Consider the following 11,069-nt stretch of genomic DNA (forward strand, 5'->3'; position numbering starts at 1 on the left):
CATTAAAAACGGACTAGTACTCAAACAAGAGACCTCACAATACTCATGGTCAAGGATAAGAGTTCCGATAGCAATAATGAGAAGTAAACTTATGACGATTTTGAATCCCTTAAAGTATTCTCATAGATCGATCCAGTATGGTTTTAAAACAATACTTGCGAAAATGATTTACATCCTTATAGCACAAGAAACGATGCTATAAATCATAATACATAATAATCTCTATTGGTCATTAATCGTCCACCATACAAATGACCTTGATTAGGGATAATTTTTTGTTAAAATATTCAATGTTCACTTAATAGGTGTTTCTTTATCCAAGACATTGTCTTGATACCCTATTTCGAATATTCTTTAAATCGAATGGAGTCATTATTTAATTCTAAACAACAATTAAATAGAAACGGAGTGATTTAAATTGCATGAAAATTTAATTACTCAAGACCCAATGGTTAATCATAGTGTTTTAAATCAACATTGTAAAAAATTTAATTAAAACACTAAAATAAGGAAATCAAAGCCAGTTTCCAATGTGCTTGATTCCCATTGCCTCAACGTGTTTGTTGTGCTTCACTTGAGACAAAGGTTTAGTGAGTAGATCGGATACATTATCATCTGTTCCAACCTTGCAGATTCTGATTTCACCTTCTGATTTCCATTCTCTAATCATGTGAAATTGCCTCTTGACATGTTTGACCTTTTGATGCTCTCGTGGCTCTCTGGCCTGAGCAATAGCCCCATTATTATCACAATAGAGATCTATTGGACCCTTAATGGAGGGTACAACATCAAGTTCCCCAATGAACTTACAAATCCAAACTATCTCCTTAGCTGCCTCAGATGCTGCTAAGTATTCGGCTTCAGTTGTAGAATCAGGAGTTGTGCTTTTCTTAACACTCTTCCAACTAAACGCTCCTCCATTGAGATAGAATATGTACCCAGATTGTGACTTGATGTCGTCTCTATCTGTCTGGAAGCTTGCGTCGGTGTATCCCTCAACAACTAATTCATCACTACCACCATAGACTAGGAATTTATCCTTGTTCCTTTTCAGCTACTTTAGGTTAATCTTGGCTGAAGTTCAATGCGCCTCTCCTGGGTCTGATTGGTATTGACTCGTAGCGCTCAAGGCATACAATACAAATAGCCTGGTACATATCATGTCATACATGATCGATCCAATAAGCGAAGCATATGGAATCTGATTCATCCTTTCATGCTCATTAGGTGTCTTTGGACACTGCTTCTTGCTAAGGGTTATGCCATGTGACATGGGTAATTGAAAGGGTAAAGTCGTATCCCTTGATCAAAAGTAATTCCTAAACCCTCTAACTAATGTTTATAGGGAAGTAGGGTCGAATCCACAGAGAAACGAGTCTTTCTATTCCTAATTAATAATTATAATCTAGATTATAAAGTAACCAAAATATAATAATCAAAGGAAACTAAACTACTAAGAGTAAAAGTGGGAAAGAATAAAAGTAGGAGGAGAAACAATAAATAAAAGGCCTAGGGCATAGGTTCACCAATAAATAATATTCCAGGGTAAAACATAATAATCAATTATCAATGCATACATTAATCAGATCATAAAGGGCTTTCGCTACGTATTACAATCACACGATTAATTTATCAGTATTAAATCTCATCTTTCAAATCTCGGCATAACCATTTATAAATTTACCTGCCTATTGAAACTAGACCTAAACATCAATTCTCTTCTATCGAATCTCGAATCAATATTGTTAAACTCATGCATAAAAGATCTGCGCAAATCTAGTCACATAGCATTAAATCAATCAATAGGAAATTAATCTAGCATTGACAATTAACAATAATAAATTACCCTTTCATATTATTTATGGATCCCCATAAACCCTAGAAATAGAACTACTCACACATAATAAAAACTGAACTAATCAAAGTAATAAAACAAGACATGATCAAAGGAATAAAATAAATAACTAAGATTAAGAGAAGAGAAATTGTTACCAAAGAAATCTGGAATTAAGAATAGAGTTAAGAACAAAGTATATGAAAGAGAAACTAATCTAAAAGCTAAGTAGAGAGAGAAAATCTAAGAAATAATTAAGAAAGAATAAAAGAAGACCCTAAACTTGCTTAACGGAATACTATTTATACTCAGCAAAAATCCTAAACTAAAACAAACTTAAATGTCGAATAAAAAACCCCTAATAATAACATGCGCCCGATCGGGCGAGGCACCGCTCGATCAGGCGCGCCTTTTTCCTCTCAAGTATTAATCTCGCGCTCGGCCGGGCGCGAGTTCGGGCGCCAGCCTTTGCTTCCCTCGCCTTGCCGGGCGCGCCACCGGGCGCCAGCAACTTTGGCCGGGCGGCTCTCTTGGGTCACTATTTGGACTACGATTGGGCTCTAATTCTTCGGGCCAATCTGGGTTTCCTCTTCGGGTCTTGAATACTTGGTCCAAATGCCCGGTATCACATATACCGAGCCCTTAATCACCGGTTTAATGGCTCTAACCGACTTTGGGCTATAGAAACTGGTCGTGCTCCTCCAATGCTTGTAGTTGCTCCATAATATCTCGGGAAAATGCTCCAAAAGTGCAAATCCCTGCAAAAGTCAACCAAATCTACGAAAACACTAGAAAAAACCAATTAGTAATAAAAGTGGCTCTAAAGAGCCAAAAACACTACTAATTATGATGAAGGAACGGGGGTAAAATACTATATAAATTGGACATATCAAACTACCCCAAGCCAAACCTTTGCTTGTCCCTAAGAAAAGATCTCATCAATGAATAAATAAATATGCTTCACCCTAAAAAGTAAAAATCAAGCACAAACAATTCAGGGTAAATCAAATAAACATGCTTCAAAATCAACCAATCAAATCCATCCAATTGCCCTTCTTCCCTAACAATTGTCAAATAGAGCAAACCACAAAAGCATATAGAATTCAAGACTAGTGCTCACACACTAAACTGTCATTTATGTGGCGAGTAAAATATGTACTCGATCGCTCTCCAACCAACCCCTTTATGTGAACAATGCCCTCCCAACTCACACTCTCGTGTGTTTAAAGCAATGAACGCTCAACCTACTAGTCGACTTGAAACATGTCAAATCATAACTTGCATTGATAAACAACACTTTCACATTCATACAACTCTATGCACAAAGGTCGGAAGGTCTTTAAAGCTTGTAATGTAAGGCTAGGGTAAAGGGTAGGAAGCATTTGGGAAAATGTGAGTCTATGCTTAAGGGAGCAAATCCTAGTAAAACCCATAATGAAAATAAATAATGATCAACATCTCCTACATAACTCAACCCCAACAAAAAACCACCAAATACAAGTCCAAACAATATAAACAATCCTAACTCTTACAATTGCACTCATAAGATATAATAATGAAGAATTGGAGTGAATAAACAAACTTTATTTTCCAAACTTGAATTTTCACTGAAGCTCATTTTTTTTTTCTTTCTTTTCGAATAACCTCCAACTAGAACATTTGAACATTGAACAATTTTTTTCTTTCGATTTTTCTATTGAAGTTAACTTATTTTTTTCACTTCTTTATTCTTGAACTTCTCTCTTTTTTTCATAACATCATATTTTATTTTTTCCAAGAAAATATACCTTTCAAACTCATCAAAAATAAACATGATCAAAAACAAAATAACTTCTAAAAACCCACCCAAATTGTGCAAATAATAAGCACATCACAAACTCCCTCACCTCACTCACTAATAGCTCCCCCAAGCCAAGCTTGGGACTAGTAACCAATGGGGCAAAATAGGCTTGTAATATGGCTAATAAACAACAAAATGTCAAGGCAACAACATGGGCAGCAAGAAGGGAACAAATGTATCTAAAATCATCTGAAAGCTACCTAAAAGAACAAATGCCTTCATCCTCCACAATATGCATAAAAATGAGTCATACAAACATTACTTATATTTGCAAATCAATACTCAAATTCATTAACATACCAGGAACTAACACACATTCCTAACCAAATCAACTAGTCAAGCACTATATTCACAAGTAGTTGGGCAAAATTGACTCTTGTTAAGGTTTCAAGGCAATCAAACATCAAATCATGATCAACAAATCCACAATGCTTATCATCAGTAACCAAGAATCAAAAAAAAAAAATTCTCAAGTATGGGTCACAGGGAAGCATGATTTACAATTTATTGGAACGTATTTTTGAATTTTTTGTTTTTCAATTTTTTTGTATTTTTTCATATATTAGAAAGCAATAAAACTAACCTAGAAAGTAATAAATCTAAACTAAGAAAACACACCAAAAATAAAAGAAACGAGAAAAAGAAAGATACCAAATCCAAAATCTCCCCTAAGCCAGAATCAGACAATGTCCTCACTGGCTCGGGAACTAGCCCAGCATAGCTAGTCCTGATCATCCTCATCCATGGAGCCGAATCCTGCACCTCCACTGCCACCTGCACCACCTGCACCAGAAGAGCTACCACCAAAATAGTCATCATGAAAACTCCCCCCCGCCAATCCCCCGAAAGGAATGTCCTGGCCGTACCCATGGAAGGCAGAACAGTCAGTATAAATGCCATGGGCAGTGGGATCCCTATCGTATCCCTGGGGTGGAGGCTGAAACCTATCAAGGTAAATAGCATCGTCCGGAATGTTGCCCCGACGAGCATACTCATCGTACATAGGGTAAAGAGCTCTACCCTGGTTCCTCTCCATGTACCCTAACCTCTGGTCTATGGAGCCTACCATCCTCCAAAGGTCAGTGTGAGAATGCTCGATACGGCCCAAAGCCTGACCTATACTCTGAAGATCCGAAACCGGGTTAGAGTCAATATAGGGGACGGAGTGAGACATGTGAGGTGGAGAAAACGCTACCTCGGGCTGAGGCTGGGGTGGTGGAACTGGTGGTGGTACTGGTGGTGCTTGCCTCCTAGCGTTGGCAACTAAAAGATCATATGTGTAGGATGCTTTCCCTGGGGGGAAAAGCGGTCAAGTCAAGACTAGGTAGGGAAAAGATGGGCAAAGGTTGCTCGGTCCTAGTCCTAATACACCAGTGGGGTGTCTGCTCACTGTCCAGTCGTACCCACCCCAACTCCTCAAAATACCTAGCAGTCATATAGGTATCCGGTCCACAGTTGGTGGGGTCCACTCTCAACAAAACCGGCCTTTTTTACTGCTATTGTAGTGATAAGGCCTCCTATACGAATGGGGGTGCGAGACTGGGTACTGGCTGTGGCATGTCTGCTCAAATGGTGAATGATGTACCTACCCATGTTCAGTTTCCCAAACCCAAACACATAGTGTCCTATAACAACTTTTTCGTTGGTTTGGGCGTTATGGGGCTCGTTCCTACCTAGAAAACACAAACCCGCAAATCTTTGCCAGATTTTTGGGATAGGGTGATGAATAGGTTTGGTACTAGAATGTTGGGGGTCGGGGGTAGGCAAACCAGTAAGAGCATAATAAATTTCACCCATTTTATATTCAGCATGCCATTGGTATGGTAATTCAGAATTCAATTCAAACAATTTACAATATTACACATATGTTAAACTAATATTCCTATTGTTCAACCTAAAAAATAAATTCAGCCAATTTCTACTATTTACAACTTTAAAAGAAAACAAGAATTCACAAGTTAATTCACGGTATGTAGGATAATGAATATCAACGAATTTTCTCATTCCTATGTCATTCAAAAATCGTTTAACAAAATCATACAAACCATAAGTTTCTAGAGTAGGGCGGTGTAACCACCGTAAAGGAATTACTTCGCGCCCGGCTAGGTTTTCTAGCCTCTCCTTTTCCTTCTTGATAGCCATACGGATCGTTGGCCAGTAGGGGAGTTGTAAATCTGGATCATACTCCTCCCTCGAGCAAGAACTCCTACCGAAAATAGAACGAGCCCTCTTTGAAGCCATGGTAAAAATGGGCATGAAAATTAATTTGAATGGAATTCGAAAATTTATATATATAATTGTAGAGGATGAAGAGAGGATTAAGAATATATAATAATATTTGGATTTGGGTGAGAAAAGAAGAGAGAATCTTAGAGAAAAGGTGGAGGTTTTAAGTTTTTAGAGAGAAAGTTATGGAGGAAAGAGATAAGAATGAGAAAAGAAAGAAGAAAGAAGGAGAAATAACCCGGATGGCTATCGCGCCCGGTCGGGCGGGTGCTTGCCCGATCGGGCGATCTAAGTCCCAGATTTTGTCTACTCTCGCACCCGGTCGGGCGCCCTTTGCCCGATCGGGCGATCTGGTGCTTAAATTTTTATCTCTTCTCGCGCCCGGTCGGGCGAGATTCGCCCGATCGGGCGAGATTCGCCCGATCGGGCGATCTAAGATTTCCGCATACGACGTGTTTCGCGCCCGGTTGGGCGCCCTTCTCCCGGTCGGGGGAAAAAAACTTATTTTTTAACCCAGCTCTCGCGCCCAACCAGGCGAGCTTCGCCCGGTCGGGCCCAAGGCTAATTTGACGAAATCTCTAATTTCTTCTTTTCTTCAATTTTTTGCTAACTCTTTTCCTTCAAACCTGTACAAAAACTCATAAAACTCATTAAATTCCCTCATCTCTCCTCTCATAAGAAAAAGGAAGAAAAACTAGTCTAAAAAGCATTAAAATACGGGTTGTCTCCCACAAAGCGCTTGTTTATCTAGGTCCCGCACGACCTTTTTACCAAGTACAAGAACTAGGACCCTTGGCCTAACGCTTGGTCAGGCGGTTTCTCACCCGGTCGAGCGGTGTTTTGGCCACGACGCGGCTTCCTGACATACATTGTGGGACGCCAATTCACCTTATCTGGTGGATCCTCCTTGACTTGGATTGAGGTCTCTTCAATGCTACGCACTAAAGATTCTTCTTTGATCGAGGGTTGCTTCAAATTGTCATTGCATTTGGCATTTGCAACTCGATCTGGCGAAACACTCACCGTAGGCTTAGTTTCCACAACTTGCTTGATTGATTCCACCTTTTCATCCTCAAAGCCAAGACCGACAGTGTAGAGGGCTCTTTCTATTGCATCAACTTCCTTCTGCCATTTGTCTATCTCATCTGAAAGGTATGCAACACAAGATACCGCCTCCAAGGGATCTTTTACAAGATCTTGGGGCTTGTTAGAATAACTTTGAACTACATTAACACTAAAGCACTTCTCCTATGTCATGAGGCTTTTAGGGGTATTATTAATATTAAAAATAATTTTATCGTCCCCTACTGATAGTGTTAATTTGCCACTTCTCACATCTATAATTGCTCCTGCAGTGTTAAGGAATGGTCTACCCAAAATGATTGGAGCTTGCATACCCTCAGCCATATCAAGAACAACAAAATCAACAGGTATATAAAATTTACCTACTCTAACAAAAACATCCTCTAAAACACCTAGAGGGTATTTGAAAGAATGGTCGGCCATTTGTAGAGTATTATTTGTAGCTTTTAATTTACCCATATTTAACTTGGAACACACAGATAATGGCATAACACTAACGCTAGCACCCTAATCACACAATGCATTGTCAATCATTAGCTTGCCAATATGACAAGAGATAGAAAAACTACCCGGATCTTTTAATATAGGTGGAGATTTATTTTGAAGTATGTCACTACACTCTGCAATGAAAGCTACTGTCTCTACCTCATTAATAGACCTTTTTCTTGTCAATATTTCCTAAATTTAGCATATGCAGGAATTTGTGTGATAAGTTCAGTGAAGGGAACTGTTACCTTCAAATCTTTTACCATCTCTAGAAACTTACCAAACTGCTTGTCCATGTTTGTCTTCAAGTGACGATTGGGGAATGGAAGTTTGATAACTGGCTTTAGAGCATTATTGCTCTTATCTGGAGTGGCCACCTTCCCTGGAGTCGTATCCTGCAATGTAGAATTAGATATATTAGTACTATGCTTTAGCCCTGCGGGGCTATTAGCTACATTGCCAGGTTTAATGAAATCAAGATTAGCATTATTTATTAAAATAGGTTCATCATCTCTGGGCATAGGGGGGCCCTTCATTGTTTGAACCACTCCTTAGAGTAATTGCATAGGCTTGATCTGTTGGCCTGGTCGGCTGTGCTGGAAGAGTTCCGTGTTGGCGGGCTTGTAGGGTAGCGGAAAGTTGCGCAATTTGATTATCTACAATTTTATTGCGTGCTAGAATTGAATCAATTGGTGCATCTCTACTCTCCATGTGCTTCTTCATATCAACCAGCATCGCTCTAATCTCGACTAAGGCAGGGTCGGAAGTTGAGGAGGGTTGTTGTGGTGGGTTCTTCTGGCCAGCATTGGGATGGTAATATTTCTGCTGTTGTTGTTGTGGCGCCTGCGGTTCTTGTGGTGGTGGATTTTGAACATTAGTACTCCGGTAGGAAAGGTACGGATGATTCCAGTACCCAAGATTGTAGGTGTTGGAGTATGGGTTATTCTGCCTATAAGCTTGAAAGGCAATCTTGTTCCCAATGACCTAAAATTCCACAATTTTCACAGAAAGACTCATTAACATTATTATTAATTGCAGAAACATTAGCTACATTAGCAGTGCTAAGATTATCTAGTTTCTGGCAGATAGAGGTTAATTGAGCTTGCAAAAAGGATATAAAGTCAACACTATGCTTCCCCTTGTTAGAAAAGCCTCTAGGATTCCCATATTGGGAATTATGTATCGCTATATCTTCAATAACCTGACCTGCATCATCAACATTAAGATTCATAAATCTCCCACTAGCTGTAGAATCTAAGATTATTCTAGATGAATTTCCAATGCCATTATAAAAGGCTTGGATCAACTGCCATTGTGCCAAATTATGGTGGGGGCATTCTCTTTGTAAGTCCTTGAACCTCTCCCAAGCCTCATATAAAGTTTCATCGGCTTCTTGGGCAAAGTTCTGAATTACACTTCGTAGTACGGCTGTTCTCTCTGCAGGATAATACTTGTTATAAAAATTCAAAACAAGAGTTTCCTAGTCAGTTATACCAAGTGGAGTTCTATTTAAACCATTAAACCACAATTTAGCTTTTCCAGTTAAAGAGAAAGGAAAGAGAATCTCCCTGATTTGGTCTTGTGTGACCCTAGCTTGCCTGATAGTAATACAGTACTGACAATAGTCAGCAATATGAAGATTTGGGTCTTCACCCTTAGCTCCACTAAATTGCTTCCTCTCTATCATCGTTATAAATTGGGGTTTAATCTCAAATTGTACCCAATCAAGAGCTGGAGTGGGAGTGAGGTGTGGAAAGTCCGTAAGCTTTGGTTGTAAGTAATGATTAAGCTTCTTTGGAGCCGTCATCTCTGATTCTGGATCTGATGATACCTCTGAATCGCTAGAACCAGTTGGAGGATCTCGGTGATTATTATTATCACCAGAATCCGCTAGAATTTGCTTGTAAAGGTTCTTCTGTCTATGGAAGGATCGTAGCTCACTCCTACCCACCTTCTAGGAAGGGTTCTAGGAGAGACTAGGAAAATACTACTGGACTCAGACACTTGGCCACCTTCTTGGAAAGGTTCCAAGTGCCAAGACCAGACAAAATTCCTAAAAACCCAGCTAAACAGCAAACAAAACCAACAGAACCAGACAAGAATCATCAAACAATACCAATAAAACCAAACCATAAACAACACTAGCAAAGCAACCAATCACAGAAGAAGTAATTTCCTACCATCATCAGCACATCTGCAAGCAACTCTAAACACAATATCCTTAAAAACACCCTCTGCAGGAGTACAGCACCCTGTAAAAACAGTGTTGTTCCTCTGAATCCGAACAGCATAAACAGTCTCAGCAAAAAACAAAAAAGTGTTGTTCCTCTGAATCCAAACAACATAAACAGTCTCAGCAAAAAACATCAGCAGCAACCTCCCAACAGCTTTAGTCTTTCTGCAAAACTTAAGAATTCAGGTAACTTCATGACTAAAACCTTGAACAGTTTTCCTGCACTTTAGCAAATCAAGAACTCTTTGCCAAATTTTCTTGGAGTATCTACACTTAAAGAACAGGTGATTGACACTCTCAGCAGTTGTAAGACAAAGGAAACAGATAGGGTCACATTGCAAATTCCAAGACTGTAACCTGTCCTTAGTCATCAATCTGTTCCATAAAGCCAACCAAAGAATAAAAATATTTTTTGGAGAACCATAACTATTACACACTAATCTTTTCCAAGGAACCTTAGGAGCTTAAGGTCTTAAACACCTATAAATTTTCTTGATTTGCACTCCAAGTCCTTTCCTCACCTTATCCCACCCACCAATATCATTGATAATCTGCCTACACTTGAGAATTCTTCTCAAAACCCAGGAGCTTTTCTTAGGGACAGAAGCTTCCGAACAATCTTTGTTCTTGAAGTAATACACATGTACCCACTTTACCCAAAGAGAGTCAGCTTTGTGAGTAATATCCTACAAAAGCTAAGAAATAGCTGCAGTATTCCACTCAGGGAGGGAGATAATATTCCAACCCCCACTAACTCTAGGCAAAAACACAGAATTCCAAGCAACAAGGGATTTCTTAGAAGGGTTGGAGTGTCCATTCCATAAGAAGACCCTAAACCTGGCTTCAATTTCCTTCAAAATCTTCTTAGGGAGCACAAAAATTTGGCTCCAGTAAGTCTGAACCCCAAATAAAACACTCTTAATCAATTTCACCCTATCAGCATAAGAGAGATGCTTAGCAGTCAAGCCATTGATCTTTGATGTAACTCTATCAATGAGGGGCTTACATTGCCTAATAGTGAGTTTTTTAGAAGAAAGAGGGACTCCAAGATATCTAAAAGGGATGGAGCCATGGGCCATACCTAAGATATTTAGTAAAGTAGCCTGAGCTTGATCAGAAATTCCCCCAAAATAGGCTTCACTTTTGTCCAAGTTAGCAGAGAGGCCAGAAGCTAAAGAGAACTTAGTAAAAGCTTGTGGATGCAACTTGACAGAACATTCATCAGCTCTAGCAAACAACAATAAATAATCAGCAAACATAAGATGGCTGAAATGGAACTTTTAACATCTAGGATGAAAATTAAAGTCAGGAACAACATCAAGCTCATGCAAGCATCTTGAGAGATACTCCATACCAATAGCAAAAAC

The 11,069-nt window shown here is 39.2% G+C and overlaps 1 non-coding gene across 1 annotated transcript; it reads left to right on the forward strand.

Annotated features, from left to right (window-relative positions):
* Positions 1-8,788: 8,788 nt before the first annotated feature.
* Positions 8,789-8,895, forward strand: LOC145633336 (small nucleolar RNA R71). The gene has a single exon (XR_014112668.1). It is a non-coding gene; the product is annotated as a small nucleolar RNA R71 (small nucleolar RNA).
* Positions 8,896-11,069: the final 2,174 nt, after the last annotated feature.

The sequence above is a fragment of the Chenopodium album genome, chromosome 5 (genome assembly GCF_948465745.1).
Source record: "Chenopodium album chromosome 5, dcCheAlbu1.1, whole genome shotgun sequence".
NCBI classification, from domain to species: Eukaryota; Viridiplantae; Streptophyta; class Magnoliopsida; order Caryophyllales; family Amaranthaceae; genus Chenopodium; species Chenopodium album.